The following is a 14,158-nucleotide window of genomic DNA, read 5'->3' on the forward strand; positions in this document are numbered from 1 at the left end:
GACTTTTTGGTTAACCACTGTGTCACCTGGGTTCCCCATTTTTATCAATGCTGGAAGAGATAGAAGAATGCCCTAGACAAACTTGGCAGAACCTCTGTTCAAAATAAAACTGAAGGAATTATACTGAAGGAAGAAATTGAGGATGATTAGCTGTATAAAATACGTGTGACAGATATTCCCTGTTCTTCCGTACGTTTTCAGGCCTCTTGCAATTAAACCCAAAAACCCAGTGCTGTCGAGTCAATTCCGACTCATAGCGACCCTATAGGACAGAGTAGGACTGCCCCATAGAGTTTCCAAGGATCGTCTGGCAGGGTGATATAACTTGCTCTGGCCTTTGGACTATGAGTGGAAGTGACATGTGGTGTTGCTGGTTTAAGTGCTTAATTGCTAAGGTAAGACCTTCCCACATCTTCCTCTTGATGCGGTGACTAAGGAGGCCACATATTCCAGAAGGTGCAATGAGAAGAAGGTGGAATCTCTGCAAGCCTGGGTCCTTGAGTGACTCTGTGGAGCAAAAGTTCCCTGTCGACCCCCATGGAATATGTAGCATGAGCAACACATAAACCTTTATAGTATTAAGACAATGACATTTCTTGGGCAGTTTGGTATTGCGGTGTAACATTGCCTATAATTACTAATACATTACTCAAGTTTTATAATAATATGAATCTACTAAAAATCATATTTTGGATTAAGTAAAAAAAAATCAGATTAAAGATCAAAGGATAAAGATAATTCCAATTGCGTAAAAACAAGTGTGCATATCGTCAGAGATTAAAACGCTGGTGGTGAAAGCATGAGTATTAAATATTTTCTTCCTTTCTTTTTTGTATTTTACATTTTCCTTATCACTTATCCAGAAAAAATAAAAGGTGATTTAAAGAACTATCACATAGCTCTCAAAACTTTACTATTAGAAAACTCTTAAGTGCATTGTATACATTCTTAGGTATTGTGATAGGAGGTATCACAAATTTCAGATTAAAACTAAGGTTTGCAGGGGTCATAAACTTCCAAATTTCTCTGACTTAACCTTATAGTTTTATCAGAATATAAATTCAAAGCTGTAAGTATTTATTGAGCACCTACTCAGTGCCCAATAATGTTTTACATGTCATCAAAGACAAAAAGGAAATATGGAAGTCAGCTACTAGATTATTATACTCAAAAAGCTTACCCAAAGATAAAGACTTAAACAAGCAAGAAAAACCATACAATAGCATAGAAACACAGCTCTCCTTCGTTATCCCATTTCATGTGTTAAATAAAGTGCTGAGTTAAATGCACGGGCATAGTGTTTTCTTAGAACCTCAGGCTAGGTCTTCAAATGCCTAAATAGAAGGATAAAATCCCAGAATGTTAAGATTTCAAAAGACTGTATGTAATGCTGGTTAACAAAATAGATTGTGGAGTTGGAAATATCTGGGTTCACCCTGAAACTCTGACATTTCTGGTAGTGTGACGTAAGGCAAGACACTTAAATTCCTGAAGGCCCAGTTTCTTCTACTTTTGTTGTTGTTAGTTGTTAGTCGTTTTCAGGTCAATTCAGACTCATGGTGGCCCCACCTGTGCAGAGCAGAACTGCTACGGACGGTTTTCAAGGCTGTGACCTTTTGGAAGCAGATCACCAGGTTTTACTTCTGAGGCATCTCTGGGAGGGTTTGAACTGCCAATCTTTTGGTTAGTAGTCCAGTGCTTAACTATTTGCGCCACCTAGGGACATCTTTCCTTTACCGTGAAATGAGCATAATAATCTCTCCGAAGATTGCTTTAAGCATTTCAATGTGATAATGTACATAAAGCACTTAATGCAGTGCGTGGCAGAAAGCAACCTTTCAATATATGAACCATTTTTATTCCTGAGCCCTACCATGTAATTTTACTCATGGGGGAAAAAAAAACTACAAAAAAGTTCAAGATTTGGATAATAGCCCAAAATCTTAAGGCTAAATTAATTCATAGTATACTTGAAAAAATAGTATTAAATGTACCAAGTACCTAACAAACATATAAAACTAATATATATGGAAAAACGGACTATGAAAGATAATTGCCACCTGATTTTCCAAAGATGGATTCTCAGAATGCACCTTTTCATATCACCCCACACCTGGCAACAGATCAAGAGTTCCTTCCATCCACTTTCTCTTCCATCCATTTTGTCATACCAAGTGGATAGGGATTTCCTGGGTTACAAAGTTTTATTTCACTCTTCATGGTTTAGGGCACGTAGCTAGGCAGTGACAAACAACAGAAACCAGAGCTATAAGTTGTCAGAAGGTGGTGCTTCTTGGATGAGCAACTAGGTGAGATTTTGGGGTGAGGATCAGGATATGAATCCATGGAATGGGCTAATTAATTGAAGTGGAAGCTGGGGAAGGGGGAAATGAAGAGAAAGTATGCGGGCGAATAACTTCTTGAAGTTCTACCACCCACAATAGCTTTCTACTACTATTATTATTACCTATTATTCCTTCCAGCAAGGAGCCCTGATGGGTTATGCTTGGGGCAATGAAAGTACTGCCCTAACTTTGTCCTGATTAATCCATCTATTCTCCTCTAGGATTGTCAACAAGGTGGCAGTTGAGAATAACAGGAAGAGTTGTTTTATGACAAATGAACCTGACCACAAAGAAGTGAGCTTGAGAGAACTATACCGTTTGTATGTGCTGCAAACAACCATCTTCAGCCAGTAAAGGCACCCAACTGTGCCAGACTCAAGCTGATGACCTTGAGTTGAAAGGTTCTATTATCACATTTCTCATCACCAGGGCTCTCCATGTTTACTGAACTCTTTTCCTTAATATTCTACAGTGTGTTTATTTTCATGGCTATAAAGTCATACTCAGATTTGCAATGATATTTACTAGTATATTGCAGAGTATTTTAACTGATGTTAGTTCAAATCAATTTTAGAGAAACTTTCCAGCCAAGGGAATTGCAAGCTAGCTGGTTGACATTGGAGGTCAAATACTCCAGGGTATGGGTCTCAAATCACTTAATTCTTCACAGCAAATTAGAAATGGAACTCCAGCTGGTGCTAAAGAATAAGACAGACTTGCTGTATAAGGACAAGCTGCTGCTTGGATTTCTAGTCTTTTTATTCCTAAAATAAAAAATATGAGACTCAATTTTCCCCCTAATCTCATTCTTTCAGAGTAAAAGCTTTCTTAACAACAGCAAAATCTGGCCACCTGATTTCAATACATAAATCTTGCCAAGGTATAAAAATAAAATATGATTTAAACAGCAACCTGCAATCTCCTGTTGACAACCAGCTGTGCCTCCTATTAGTATTAATGGAAGTTACACAGGCATAATAAGAAGGAGGGGAAAAATGCCACCTTATGCTTTCTGCACACCTTAACATTTTTATAGCAAGTCTGATTACAAGGGTTTACTTGAGCGGCAATTAAACACTGATTGATTACTAAGTACAATTTGTATTCTAGGCAACATGCAAATGGCAATGAAATTCTCGGGTAGGAAATGGAATAAATTCTTCTGACATCGGAGAGAGAATCACGTTTTTCAAGCAAAAAATGTTTTCTTATGTGAAGAAAAGAAGTTCACTCTAATTTTTTGAATAACATATTTTTATCCTAAGACGATAAGCCTTGATTTGGTTTTAGAAAGAATAAATGGTGTGATTTTTTTTATTTTTATTGTGCTTTAGATGAAGGTTTACGGAGAAAACAACTTTCTCGTTAAACAATTAACACACATATTGTTTTGTGACGTCGGTTGCTAATCCCAAGACTTGTCGACACTCTCCCCTTCTTGACCCTTCGTTCCCCATTACCAGCTTTCCCGTCCCCACCTGCCTTCTTATCCCTGCCCCGGGGCTAAATGCTTTGATTTTTGCAAATTGTACTTCCTACTTCACCTTTAGACTACTGCTTTCTTTCCATGATGACAAACTGTATAAATAAAGAGATAGTATTAGTTACAAATACACTGACTTTGCCTATAGTCATGACTGTAAACAATATTTTTTGTCATCAGATTGTGGCATTATGGAAGTAGTGTCTACTTCTAAATTGAAAGTAAAGTGAAAAATTGATTTATTAAATGTCCATCATGTGCCAGACACTATTCTAGATGCAGGGAGTACAACAGAGAATAAGAAAACAGTCCTTGACTCACAGTACTCATGACACAGATGAAGCTGACAATAAACACGTATATGAAAACAGACACAATGTCAGTGCATATGCAGGGAAGAAAAAATGATCAGGAGATAATATGGGTGTGCCTATGCATGTATGTGTGTGTGTGTGTTTAAGAGAAATTGTCAGAGAGAGAACACAAAGCCTTTGCTTTTTGTGCTCGCTGTTCCCTGTGCCTGGAATAGCTTATCCAAGATTGATCATTGAATGGCTGCCTGCTCTGTGTCATTTTGGTATCAACCCAGAACTTGGTATGTTGGAAAAATAGTAAGGCCAGAGTGGCTGAAGAAACATGAGCTGGAGTAGAATGGCAAGGAGATGAGATTAGAGGTAGGGAGGGAGGTTCAGATCATGTTGGGCCTTGTAGACCATGCTAAGAATGTGGCTCTTTAATTTTAATGAGCAATCATTGATAAGTTTTGAACAAGGGAGTATTATTACTTATTTATGTTTTCAACCATCTGGTTCCTATATGTGTGCCAAGGGATGTATTATAAATTTGACCTACTTCGATATCAGCAATATTCCTGATAAACTATCTGATACAGCACTGTTTTCACTTTTTGATAACTGAATGTAAATGAGAAGATGCAGTTAATAATCTTATAATCAGATGTGTTTAAAACTAAAGCCAGAAACTGGGTCCACTTCAAGATATTTTTATCACAAATGGTCAGGAAAGGTGGAAGAAAAAAAGTGTTACGATGTCTATAAAAACAAAAAATTAGAAAGGATCACTTGAGATCAGCTGCCTACAGCTTGCCTTTTTAGGGCTGGAATAAGTGATTGTTTATATTCTTTGTGTAGATTTACAGGTATAAAGACTTCATATGTTCCTTAGTTTTTGTCATTGTTGTTAGCTGCTGTCAAGTAGTCTCATCCATGCTAATATTTTATCACTCTGACATAGAGAGGTTTTTTTAAAATATATATGGTGATATACACATCCAATTAAACTCTCTCGTGCTTTATTAAACTCTCCCTGATCTGATGTCAAAGTAGAAAACAACTGCTCATTACTCTTATAAAAAATCTAGTTAAAAAGAATAGTTTATTCAAACTTAGCAAGTTTTATCTTCCCTAGGATAAATGATTGCAACTTCTTTAATCTTTTCTCTACTTCTATCACTTCAATTTTTTTTCCTGTTCTCAAAACAATCTACTTTAAAGTTATTACTTGCTTTTTGTACAATATGTCACGTGAGTTGTTTAGAAATGTGTGTTCCATGTTTAACAATTTAACATAGTTCAAATGAAGGGAGAAAGATGACAGTATTCAACACATGTTTTTGTGGAAATCTGTTAGAGTTATCACATAGGTATGGGCTTCACTATACGTGTTATATATGTATTGATATATGTATACAGAGAGAAGCCCTGGTGGTGCAGTGGTTAATCGCTTGGCTGCTAACTGAAAGGCTGGCAGTTGGAACCTACCAGCCACTCTGTGAGAGAAAGATGTGGCAGTCCGCTTTTGTAAAGTTTACAGCCTCAGCAACCTTATGGGGCAGTTCTACTCTTTCCTATAGTGTCGCTATGAGTTGAAATTGACTCAGCACCAATGGGTTATGTGTATATATATACATATATATTAAGTGATATATATATACTTAAGTCGTGTGTATGTCTATATATATATATATATATATATATATATATATCACTTAACCACTGCACCACCAGGACTCCATATATATATACACACATACATATTGTACACACACATTCATTTCTCATTGTAGCACATAAAAAACTGACATAAATATGACCATTTCCCCAACATCGGAATTACTGTAGGTCATAGACATAGTATGGATAGATAGATCCTGCTGTAGGGAAACATGTTGTTAAATGTTATCTTGTTGATTCCTTCTCATAGTGACCCCATGTGACAGAGTAGAATTGCCTCATAGGATTTCCTGGGTTGAAATCTTTATGGAAGCAGATCTCCAGGTTTTTCTACAGCATACCACTGGGGGGGTTTGAACCACCAAACTTTTGGTTAACAGCCAAGTGCTTAATTGTTTGCCCCACCAGGCCTTCTTGTAGGGAAACATAAGGCTCCTGTTACTCTATCTGATGGCATAATAGTCAAATGGGAGGTGTATTAAAGGAAAGGATCCTGAGCAAGAATCCATCATCTGTGGCCCATCAATCTTGTTAACCTCACTAAGCCTCAGTTTTCATTATTTTGTGATAATTTAAATTAGAAATGTAGAGTCTAACACACTGCCTAGCAAAATAGGAACTAAAAAAGTTAGCATCTTTTTCCCTAAAGAAAAATAAAATTCACTGCATAAATTACACTGACTTCAAAACACCCAAAAAAGAATATCACCTGTGAATAATGAGCTTCTTTAAAAAAAAAAACAAGATAAAGTGCATGATACCAAGGGATCAAAAACTACTCTAAAGCAAGGATGAGAAGGTAAGGGGACAGAGAAACTAGAGTACTGGAAATGGTACAACCAGAAGGGAATGAATGAGAATAATAACATATTGTGAAAAATGTAACCAATATCACTGAATAATTTGTGTAGAAATTGTTAAACGGGAACCTAATTTCCTGTGTAAACTCTCACTTTAAACACAAAATATTTTTTAAAAAATAAGTAGCCTATTATAATAGTCATTTCATCTAAAACAAACACACAAAAATCACAAATTTTTAATGTTTTAAGAAGTCCTCCAAAAAGAAATCAGGTATTAGAAAATCTATTAAAATGTGTCTGTTTCTCTATCTTTAAATTCAAATTCTTGCCGTGATTAAACAAAAAATTATATGTGTAATATCCTGGGCATATAAAGTCAGCTGTTTTTATTAGCTCTAGGTGAAATTAAAGAGCTAGGCACTGGAGTTTTAGGTGAAATTAATGATTAAGCATGCATGGTTCATCAGAGGACGCGACACAACGATCAATGATAGTTAAGGCTCGTACAGATGGGAAGGTGGCTCTGTCCATATATTCTCGTCATTCATTATCGGCTACAACAAGTGTGGGCCAGGAAAATCTTTCCCTACAACAATAGTGGATGCCAAGATCCTAACCGCTCAGTACAATCTCTCAGAAAGAAACATTTGGTGGCCTTTAAATAGAAAGTATGATGCCAAAAGAATGCTTTTGGTTCCACATTTTTAATCTCCAAATTGCAAACAGTTATGCTGAAAAATGCTTCTCGACTGAAAGATGTATTCTTTTCTTCAGGGGGCCAAAGTCAATTCCAAAATATGTTAACGTTATTCTATCCTAAAGGTGGTGCTGCAGAGGACAAGAAATATCATAAGGTCCTGAAGAAACAAACTTCTGTGTGTGCGTGACACAGATGGTGGGAATAAATTATGAGACTTGATTAAAAAAAAAAAAGCAGTTCAATTTACTCAGTTTTAAAATCTATTTGGATATTTATCAAAGATCACATTGTGAAATGTATTTGTGCTACTTGGAGGAGTCATGCTAATCAACAACCCCTAGCCCCCCAATAAAAATAGCAATGAAGAAGAAAAAAACTACAGGGAGCACTTTAAATTGAAGTCTAAAACAGGATGGACCAGTTGAATTTACTGGTTCAGTAATGACTCATCTTGAGCAAAAGTGTACTGAGTGGTAGATTCTTAGAGCTTGCCAATAATGGTTTGTCTTGCAATTTAAATCCTAAATTTTAAATTCTTGGTTTTAAAAGGATTTCCTGCCAAGAAGATGATTTGATAAATACTATTGCATTTAATTATTAAAGTCTTTTAAAAGATTACATTTAAAGCTGCATACCACACTAAGTTAAAGCTTTTATCTATATTCAGCAGGTAGTCGTTAAACAAACTGAGGTACTTCAGCATAATACTAAATTCACCTTTCATCTCCCCCACCTCCCCAACAAAGATGGGAACAAAACTCAAATTTCCTCTTGGCTTTCTAATCTCAAAAATCAAACAAATAACAGTTGCATAGAAACTTCAAATGAGATGACTTTAACAGTATCTGCTTCGTTTAATGCAACTTGTAAATTCGTAACTAGGTTGTAGCCCTGATGGTATTAACAATATTTTGCCAAGTTGTGTCAAGATTTAAAAATTCTGAGAAGAAAACTACTAGATGAAATCAGTGAACACTTTTCCTGTTAAAACAACATTAACTGCAAAAAACCTAATATTTTTTCTTCATTGAATAAAATATAAGTTTCCATGACTGGCAAGAATGAAAAGACAAAAATATAGGATACTAAATATATTTTGCAGGGACTAGAATTTCACCACTAACTATAATTTCACAAACATTTTTCTCTCTTTTTTTAAAAGTCTGCTGGACAGAAAAAAAGAAAGGTGAATACATTACAAAAGCATCTAAAGCTCTTTGTTCACAGACATACCAGAAGAAAATCAGTTGTATAAACACGAGTCAACTGTCAAAATCTCCCTTAACAATTACCAATATAATATTAATATGTCATTTACATAATAAAAATTTTTTACTATGCATTTATAGCATAGATGCAACAATATCATATATTGGTATAAGTATGTGTGTATATGTGTGTGCCACACATACAATGGCACAAACATGTAATATATCAGTTCCTCTAAAAATGTTCAAGTACTTCAGGTATGGTTATTCTGCCTAAGATACACTCTACCAAATCATCTTTCCCTTGCACTCTGCAAATCAGATGCAAATTAAAAACATGCATATTTGATAACATTTTCAATATATAGAGAAGAGACTATCAGGATCTTTGAAAAAACAAAACTAATGAAACTCTTTGAATATGTTCAAGACAAAAAATAAATGGAAAATAGTTTCAAATTTATTGAAAATACTATAGATATTTTGCAGGGATTATTGTGATTATCGGAAACTCTGGTGGCGTAGTGGTAAGTGCTACGGCTGCTAACCAAAGGGTTGGCAGTTTGAATCTGCCAGGTGCTCCTTAGAAACTCTATGGCGCAGTTCTACTCTGTCCTATAGGGTCACTATGAGTTGGAATCGACTCAACGGCACTTGGTTTGGTTTTTTGGTATTGTGATTATCTAATATTGTTGAGCTACTAAGACAAGAAGGAGAACAGGAAACATGTTTCAGAGTAAGCTCCTAGCTTAGTGTTTTTCTGATTGACATACATGGTAAACTTCAATTTTTATACATCAAAAGACGCACTGGGGTGGGTACCGTTCAGGAAGTGCACAAACATGTTGACTTTTAATCCACTAGTTCTTTCAGTCAGCAAATATTTAGAACACAGCTCTTTGCTGTGTACAGCATGTAAGCTGAGGGATTCAGAGATGAATAAGACATAGTGCTTGCCCTTGAACAATTCTCTTTTGTGGGTGAGCACACCAAGCCAGTTGCTGTCGAGTCAATTCTGACTCATAGCAACTCTACAGGCCAAAGTAGAAACTGCACCATAGGGTTTGCAATGAGTGGATGGTGGAGTTGAACCACCAATCTTTTGGTTAGCAGCCAAGCTCTTAACCTCTATGCCACCAGAGCTCCTTATGCATGAGACAAATCCATAAATGTTCAATAAATAAAAAAATGTTCAATATTAAGTTCTAGTATGGAAGCTTGAAAAAATGGTAAAGGATTGCAACCTATTAGATGTTTCATGCATTCATAAAATATATTTATTGAGCACCTGCAATATGCCAGGCACTGGTCCAGACACTGGGGATACGGCAGGGAACAAAACAGAAAAACAACCCCGCTCATGTGAATCCTACCTTCCAGTCCGAGGAGGCAGAAATAAACAAACACATAATTAAAACAAATAGAACATGAGCTTGTAGTAAGTGATATGGAGAAAAATAAAGCAAGGAAGGGGGCACAATGAATGTGCGAAATGAAAGTTGCACTTTAAAATGTGGTGGCCAAAGAAGGCCTTGAGGAGGTGACATTTAAGCAAATGCTTGAAGCCATTGAGGGCTGCCCGTCAGGCCATCTGGTGCAGTATCATTGCAGGCAGAGGGAACAACAAATGGAAAAACCTGTATGGTGATGGCATGAACAAGAACAGCAAGTCTTAGGGGGAGAGAAGCAACAAGTAGCTAGATTACATATGCCTTGTAGATAGGTCACGTATAGGACAGAGTAGAACTGCCCCATAGGGTTTCCAAGGAGCAGCTGGTGGATTTGAACTGCTGCCTTTTTTTTTTTTTTTTTTTTGTAGCCCATCTTCAACCACTGCACCACCAGGGCTCCTCCCCAAAAGATTACAGCTTAGGAAACTGTATGGGCAGCTTTACTCTGTTCTATATAGGGTTGCTATGAGTCAGAGTTTACTTGGTGCAATGTTTTTTGTTTTTTTTTAATAGAATTGTTATGAGTCAGAATCGACTCGATGACACACAACAACAACATCAATCTTTATGCGGGCAGATGGCCCAGTCTTTTCTCCCTGGGAGTAGCAGGGTAGGTTTGAACCACCGACCTTTTGGTTAGCTACCAAGCACTTAACCACTCACCAAGGTACCTCTGGAGCCCCAGTGGCTCAGTGGTTAAGAGCTACAGCTTCTAACCATAAGGGTCAGCAGTTTGAATCCACCAGCCGCTTCTTGAAAACTCTGTGGGGCGGTATAGGCCACTATGAGTTGGAATTGACTCCACTGGTAATGGGGCTTTTCATGATACCTCTATTATTTTTCAGTGGGCCTAGCACATAGTGGGCACACAATTATTTGTCATGTAAATGAGTGGTGAACAAATATAGTGGGAAAAAAATTTTTTTTTTTACCTCAAAATATGTAAGATATTGAAATGGTGAGAATATTTCATCTGATTCAATTTTTGAGGATTACTAAGTAGGCACACTTTACATGCAGTATATTCTATGAGTTAAATAATATCCAGTGTTGATAATGCAGCTTAGTTCCCCTGGGAAGCAGAATCTGAGATAGAAATGTGCAAGCAGGGAGTTCACTGGGATGTGCAGTATGGATGAAGGCCTGTAGGAAAAATGGAAATGAAGCAGTATGGACAAAGGGAGAAGTTGAATTTATTGCGTTCACAACAAATGTCTGAGATGAGCCCTCCAGGGGCCTCTGAAGTTGTAATGCTCCTGCAAAGCTGTCTTGAATTGAAGCTAGGGCTCGGCTTCTATGCCTCCACATCAACCAGTTATTGGATGTCTCATACCCTTGGGAGGGGCATGGACGTTTAGTTAGATGGCTGTCTTCTGCCAGGGGCAATTTCCAGAGAGAGATTCACAGAGAACTAACTCTTAGCCACCAACACTCCCAGCAACTAGGGAAATGAGTGCCTCAATCTTGAATAGGTTGAGCCATGGGGTGGGTATCTGAGAGACTCAGCACAGAATTCACTACAGATGACCAGGGGAACAATAAATAATTTATTGAAGGTTCCCACTCAGTCTCAGATATAAATGAACTTGTAACTATGAAACAGTAAAATTGCAGCAAGAAAATAAATAGACAGCTTTAAATGCCAGATGCTGAAACTGTTTTTGACTTTTTGATGGTGAGAGATAAGCAACAAGCTTGAGGAGAAGGCTTCTAAGTAATGAGGGAAATTCTTTCAGGAAATACTGATTCCGGAGGATATTTTTTCACCGCTTTCAGTCAGAGAAGTCTATAAACCTCCAACTCCAACCACATTGTACCCAAAAGCTTTCATAGTCAATGATACCTTAACGGAATTTTTTTCCAGAGGGTGAGCATTACAGAATTATATCTTTAAATTTTTAATATTTTACGAACATTGTATGGCATTTTGCAATTTGTAAAATACTGTTGCATACATTCTGACATTTGGTTCTCACAATAGCCCCATTCAGTTAAACTGAAAAAAAGAAAAAAAAAAAAAACCCGTTGCCATCCATTTGACTCATAGTGGCCCATAGGACAGAGTAGAACTGCCCATAGGGTTTCCAAGGAGTGGCTGGTAGATTCGAACTGCTGACCTTTTGATTTAGTAACCAAACGCTTAACCGCTGCTCCACCGGGGTCCCTCAGTTAAGCTACTTACTCAAAATCACTAATGGCAATTGTGTTTTTCAGCTAATAGCTTAAGGTTTGTGACCACAGAGATAATGTCTTTCTTATCCACTAAACCCGTTGCCCACCGTATTGTCCATTGAGGTATCATTTATGCTTATCACAGTGCCTGAAATTTTACCCTTGCCATTGAGTCAATTCTGACTCATAGCTACCCTATAGGACAGAGTAGAACTTCCCCACAGGGTTTACAAGGAGTAGCTGGTGGATTCCACCTTTGGTTAGCAGACGAGCTCTTAACCACCAAACAATAAAAAAAAACAAACCTATTGTCATCGAGTCAATTCTGACTCATAGTGACCCTACAGGACAGAGTTAGAACTGCCCCACAGGTTTTCCAAGGAGCGCCTGGTGGATTCAAACTGTTTCCCACCAAACAATAAAAAACATAGCACTCAATAAATAATTGTGGAACAAATCTTGAGAGGGAGTTTTAGTTTCTCCATGTTATCTGTGGAAACCCTGGTGGCGTAGTGGTTAAGTGCTACAGCTGCTAACCAAAGGGTTGGTAGTTCAAATCTGCCCAGCACTTCTTGGAAACTCAATGGGGCTGTTCTACTCTGTCCTATAGGGTCGCTATAAGTCAGAACCGACTCGACGGCAATGGGTTTGTTTTTTTTTGGCTTTATGTTATCTGTGCTTCTTTGCATTTCATGGAATTTACATAATATATACTTACATAATGGTATTAAAGGAAGAAGTCTAAGCTGCACTGAAGGCATTGGCAAAAAAACAAGGCTTCAGGAACTGAAGGATACAAATTGAGATGTATCAACGAAAGGATGCAAGGCAGGAAGCGCCCACTCCATCTATGCCAAGAAATTTGGAAGACCGCTACCTGGCCAACTGACTGGGAGAAACCCATATACGTGCTCATTCCAAAGAAAGTGATCCAACAGAATGCAGAAAGCTGTATGCTGAGCCAATGATCCAATAAGCTGGGCTCTATGAAGAAGAACATAGCATTAGGGTTGGAGGAAGATTCATTAACAACCTGAGATATGCAGATGACACAGCATTGCTTGCTAAAATTTAAGGTGACGTGAAGCACTTACTGATGAAGATCAAAGACTGCAGACTGCAGTCTGGATTACACCTGGACATAAAGAAAGCAAAAATCCTCACATCTGGACCAATAAGCAACATCATGATAAACAGAGAAAAGACTGAAGTTATCGAGGATTTCGTTTTCCTTGGATTCACAATCAACACACGTGGAAGCAGCAGTCAAGAAACAAATGACACATTGCATTGGGCAAATCTGCTGCAAAAGACTTCTTTAAAATGTTAAAAAGCAAAGATGTCAGTCACTTTGAGGACTAAGGTGTGCCTAACCCAAGCGATGGTATTTTCAATCACCTCATAAAATTCAGTCACCTCATATGCATGCAAAAAGCCAGGCAATGAATAAAGAAGCCCGAAGAAGAATTGATGGCTTTAAATGGTGGTGTTGGCAAAGAATATTGAGTGTACCATAGGCTGACAGAAGAATGAACGAATCTGTCTTTGAAGTACAGCCAGAACACTCCTTAGAAGCAAGGATGATGAGACTTTGTTTTATGTACTTTTGACATGTTATCAGGAGGGACTAGTCCCTGGAGCAGAACATCATGCTTGGTAAAGTTGAGGGTCCAAAAAAGAGAGGAAGACCCTCAAGGAGACAGATTGACATAGTGGCTGCAAAGATGGGCTCAAACATCGCAATGATAGGATGGCACAGGACCTGGCAGTGTTTTGTTCTGTTTTACATAGGGTCGCTATGAGTCAGAATCTACTTGATGGCACTTAATAAAAACTACAACAACATAATATATATGCTTATATGTAGCATTCACATGTATATGTACATATACAGGATATATAGCATATTTAAATGAGTAAATCATATTTAGTTTATTCTATAAAATATTACCAGACATAAAACTGATGATCTTTTTTAATAGGAATACTGGAAATATTCGAACCCAAAAGATTGTTTGTCCTT

The sequence above is a fragment of the Elephas maximus genome, chromosome 3 (assembly GCF_024166365.1).
Source record: "Elephas maximus indicus isolate mEleMax1 chromosome 3, mEleMax1 primary haplotype, whole genome shotgun sequence".
Taxonomy (NCBI): Eukaryota; Metazoa; Chordata; class Mammalia; order Proboscidea; family Elephantidae; genus Elephas; species Elephas maximus.